The sequence below is a fragment of the Austrofundulus limnaeus genome, unplaced genomic scaffold (genome assembly GCF_001266775.1).
Source record: "Austrofundulus limnaeus strain Quisiro unplaced genomic scaffold, Austrofundulus_limnaeus-1.0 Scaffold930, whole genome shotgun sequence".
Taxonomy (NCBI): domain Eukaryota; kingdom Metazoa; phylum Chordata; class Actinopteri; order Cyprinodontiformes; family Rivulidae; genus Austrofundulus; species Austrofundulus limnaeus.
In genome coordinates this window covers 129726-134935 of record NW_013953332.1, presented here as the reverse complement: position 1 = coordinate 134935, position 5210 = coordinate 129726, and the positions used below count along the sequence as shown (strand labels likewise).

The 5210-nt window shown below is 39.8% G+C and overlaps 1 long non-coding RNA gene across 1 annotated transcript; it reads left to right on the top strand.

Moving 5' to 3' along the window:
- The first annotated feature begins 427 nt into the window (after positions 1 to 427).
- On the top strand, positions 428 to 4554 carry LOC106533362 (uncharacterized). The gene is made up of 4 exons (XR_001312228.1): positions 428 to 536; positions 616 to 721; positions 800 to 841; positions 4344 to 4554. It is a non-coding gene; the product is annotated as an uncharacterized LOC106533362 (long non-coding RNA).
- Positions 4555 to 5210: the final 656 nt, after the last annotated feature.

Here is a 5210-nt window from a genome sequence, read left to right as displayed (position 1 = left end):
TGTCTCTCTCTGTCTCTCTCTGTCCTTGTCTCTCTCTGTCTCTCTCTGTCCTTGTCTCTCTCTGTCTCTCTCTGTCCTTGTCTCTCTGTCTCTCTGTCCCTGTCTCTCTCTGTCCCTGTCTCTCTCTGTCCCTGTCTCTCTCTGTCCCTGTCTCTCTCTGTCCTTGTCTCTCTGTCTCTCTGTCCCTGTCTCTCTCTGTCCCTGTCTCTCTCTGTCCCTGTCTCTCTCTGTCCCTGTCTCTCTCTGTCCTTGTCTCTCTGTCTCTCTGTCCCTGTCTCTCTCTGTCCCTGTCTCTCTCTGTCCCTGTCTCTCTCTGTCCCTGTCTCTCTCTGTCCTTGTCTCTCTGTCTCTCTGTCCCTGTCTCTCTCTGTCCCTGTCTCTCTCTGTCCCTCTGTCTCTCTCTGTCCCTCTGTCTCTCTCTGTCCCTGTCTCTCTCTGTCCCTGTCTCTCTCTGTCCGTCCCTGCAGCTGCAGAACGACAGTTCAGTGAAGCGAGTGGACGTGGACCAAGGTTTCATCAACATCTACCTGGATGAGGTGTGTAGCTTACAGAACATCAGGTGTTCATGTGTGAAAAAGTGTAACTGTGTGTGTGTGTGTGTGTGTGTGTTCACAGCTGAAGAAGGATGTGACACAGATGTACAGTGTGACTCTAGAGGAGGATCAGCAGATCAGGAACCTGAAACCAGCTGTGGTTAAAGTCTACGACTACTACCAGACCAGTAAGGAACTCCTGAAGCCCCTCCCCCTCCTGTGTGGTGGTCTCCGCCCACTGCTGATGTTTGTTTTTTGTCCTTCAGGTGATCGAGCCGTTACTGAGTACTCATCCCCCTGTGCTGAGAGTACGTAAGACTTCTGAAGCTTTCTGTTCTCTTCTCATTAGTCTGATAGTCCATGCAGAGGGGTTCACTACAGTCAACTCTTTAATTCTGACCAAATGTAGACATGATTTATTTCTGTTTAAGATGTCTGAATGAGGCATTGATGAATAACTGACAAAAGAAAACAACGTTCTTTACAGAATCAGAGGAAGCTCCTGTCAGTGAGCTTATTGGAGGTCCACTTCTGGACCTCTTTGTAGCAGAAAACAGCTTTTAAAATAAATTATTTTGTAATAAAATGTGAATTCTGCAGAGTTTAAAAACCAGAGCTGATCTTTAACTGACTGATTCAGACTGGACTCAGGTTTAAAGGAGCAGCTACAACAGTTTCCTCTAATCTGAACTTTAAAGTGTCTGTGACATCAAATTGTTGTCATACATTTGAATGCATTTTTAGAACGAGGACGTTGATAAAATATTGCTGTAAGAGTTCAGTCTTACACTTCTTATAACAAAGTTATAAGACTAATTTGTTTAGCAAGGGATCACTTATTTTGGGTAAACATTCCTCCAATGCAAATGAATGGACACATAAGAAGTGACCGTCAGTCAGTGAATGTTGATTTGATCCATAAATATGTGATCATTTATTTTACAAATCATACAGAATCACTAAGTACACTTAAATGTGGTAATCAGTTTCCTATAAAAGTTTAGAACGGACAATAACAAACTTCTAGCTTCTTATATTGTCAATAAACACTTAAATAGAAACACAAATATCAGCTTAGATGTTAAATACCAGACATTTGAGCCTGTTTATCTTAGGGTTGGCAAGGAAGAGTTTAAGAGAGGAGGAAAGTAAGCTGTTAGCTTTCTGATACTTTATCTTAAATAATGTGGGTTTTAACCAGAACTGTTAAAGAAGCTTAGAGAATCTAAGTTCCGCCCTCTGGAAGGTCAGATCAGAAAGTTATATCAAGAAAAGTGTTAGTTTCAGAACTCAATCTGCCTCCTGAAACAAAACAAAGATTACTGCTGCTGCTGTGTGGTTCAGAACAAAACATTTCATGACCTATTTAAATTATCTGATGAGCACTTATTTAAAACATAACTTAAAGAAAAATGAATTTCTTTAAGTTCAAACATTTGCAAATATGATTCAGACAAGTAAAACATTGATATTTGATTCAGACAAGTAAAACATTGATATTTCATCAACTTAAACCATAAAGATTATTTTAGTTAAATAAGATTTTTTCCACAGAAAAACCATACATAGCTGAAATCATACTGAGGGAGAAAAGAGATCTGTCTTTTCTCCTGTAACTTTGATAAACATTCTCTGATTATCAAAATGTGTAATAACTTTCAGTTAAGAGAACAATAAATCAAATAAGAAGATTCTTCTGTTTATTATCTAATTAAGAAGGAAGAGAATGTCTCTTTGAAAGGTTAAGGTGACCTGAGGTGGCCTAGATTCAGTTCTTAGTGGAACAGTTTTTGTCCCTTACAGGCCCATCAGAGGACTGAGTCCGAGATAGTTCCTTGATAATGTGACTCGAGGTGACCCCTACATTGTAAAATAAATTTCATGTCGCTGAGATGAACAGTTAAGATATTTGCCTGTGAAGTAACAGGAAGTGATGTCAAAGGGGAATGTCTGCATGTGAACAGAGCGTTGCTACAAGGCTAACACAGACTGTAGAGAAGAATCTGATTCTTTAGATTATTTTGAGTCTCTGTAAGAAAATTCGTATTCAATAAACTGAAGTCGATTTTATAAACACAATTGTTAAATAAAGTGATTTGTAGAAGGAATTAAACCATACAACACCAGAACTCTGGATCTGACTGAGGTTTATTGTCTCTGAAGCAGACAGGAAACCCACACTGGTGAAAAACCAGGAAGTCCATCTATTTATAGAGGTTCTTCAATGCCTTCGCTCGCCCCCTGCTGACCTATGGCTGAGTCACAGGCATTCAGACAAAATTCTCAGTTAATGTTATTCTAACGTCTAATTATGTATTGTAACAGATATTTCAGACATGTAACTAATCTGTTATGTTTTGATTGAAATAGGTATAAACACTGTCAACATTACAACAAGGAGAACTTAATAATATAGTGTTGTGCTTTTAACATCAGTACTAATTTCCTAACTTTAAATTTCTTCAATATCCCTGTTCACATGACCAAATCATGTGAACAAAAATAAGAAATTTATAATAAGCTATATGTTCGCATTAAGGCACAAATGTTCACAAATTACCCTAAGCGATACAGCACATCATGGAAAATTTCTCACATCCCACCCCTGATATAAAGTAATATGATCCATTTATTCCACCCCAATCAAAAATAGAAAACATAAACTGAACTATTGTCAAATACCAACCAGGTCAGCTGTGTTTATTCTTTTGAGGCCAGAGGTTCCAGAACATGGCCCACCGTCGGGAACAAGTCCTCAGCACCGTTCTGTCTCCTCCTGTCTTCAGTGGCAGACTGACCTGGTTACTAACAATATATCTGCATATTAAGATTTAACCTTAGCTCATCAACAATTAAACCATACAAAGAACAGTAAAAAACAAATAACCCAAAATGTTAAACCATTTCTAAACATATCCTGCTTAGTGTGTCACTTCTATAAAAAGAATCAATGAAAAACAAAGGAAAATCAAACATTTATTAAAAATCATTTACCATCGACTCATTAACCTATAAAAATCATGTCCGACTACGTGAGTGTAACTATTTCAGTTTTATCATTCTATATCTAAAAAACAGCCATAGACGTTGGGGCTTTTTACTCCACTCTGTCAGTCCTTGTCCTCATAGTATGGATCGTGCGATGGTTCCAGGGATGAATCCTCCTGTTGTCTCATCTGGTAGGCCAAAAGGTGGATGTTGCTCCGATGATACTGAAGCTATCCTGTTTGTCTGGGAGATGGTCTTAGAATACACTCTTATGAAGAAGTCACCACCAACAACAACCACCATAAATGCAATCGGACCACTACCCAGCCACCATTATAGACTCGAGCCTTTTTATCTTTACCAAGTTTACCAACCACTGAGAATCACTGTGCTAAACCATCTCCACAGACCCCCTTACTACACCAGAAATTAGCCGAAGAATACACTACTTCAATGTGACACCACCCAAATGTCCAGCTAACTACTCTTCAATGATCAAGCAAATAACATAACTCAAATGCCACGCATCATCATTTCATTTAACCACAATGTACCTCCCTACTGCCACCTTCAGGCCCAACACGTGTAACTGTCTTCTGATTAAAAAAAAACCCTAGTTTGACAGAAACTGTAACCTTCAACAATTGTTGTACCAGAGAGATGAAGAGTCAGAGTCCAAATGTTTTAACAACAAAAACCAGAGTTCTCTGATGTCACTTCCTGTTTCACTTTGGCTGAGGCAAGTTCAAAAGAAAATATTCCTGTTATGGGACAAAATGGGTTAAATCATGTGTATTATTCCAACTTTTTTGGTTTTTGCAGGTGACAGCGCTAACAAGGTGTGAATGGACTGTGGAGGATGGGATCGTCCTGCTCTTCAGAGGAATCTGTGTTATAAACATGTTTGAAGCTGTTTCTGTCAGGTTGTGTTCAGGTTTAATGTTAATGTGAAACTTTTTCTTTTAACTTTTGGGTTATTTTTGTTTAACTTGTTTACATGTTGACAGTAGTTCTGCTCAGCACTGTAACTTTTGTCACAAACTGAAATAAAGAAGCAGAAACAGGAAACACTTAGTCTTTTTTTTAATAAATTGACAAAAATCCACATTATTCACACAAGGTACCAATAATACAGTATGGTCCTGGTGCGTGCGTGTGCGCACGTGGGTTTTCTTTTTTTTTTGTCACTTCAGTAGGCCCACAGCCCAGGACCGCACCCAGCGGTTCGCCCTTCTTCAGGACCCCATCCCCAAATGGCAGTCGGGGAACAAAGACCCTGACACCCCCACCCCCAGATGTACTGTTGGTGCGTGTTGTTCTATAGAGTAATTAAAAAGGGAAAGAAGAAGAGGCAGAGGCCGGTGTGGTGCCAGTTTCCCCTCCACCACTACTCTAACCCAAAACCCTAAGTGTCTATATGCAAACCTTGGGGGGTGGGCACAGGTACAGGAGGCAAGAGTGGTGCCATCCGGCCACCTAAAGCCATGAGTGCCCACCATAAGTTCCTATGTGAATTTCATGAAAATGTGACGAGTGAATGTCTAAGATGTACAATAAAATTTGGGGCCCCGGTGGTAATGGCAAATACAAATGTAATATTGTTGCTCTTATAACACAACTGTGCCCCCCAAAAAAACCTACATGGGTGAAGTTGAAAGTGAAGAGGATGGAGGTGTGCGGCGAGGGATG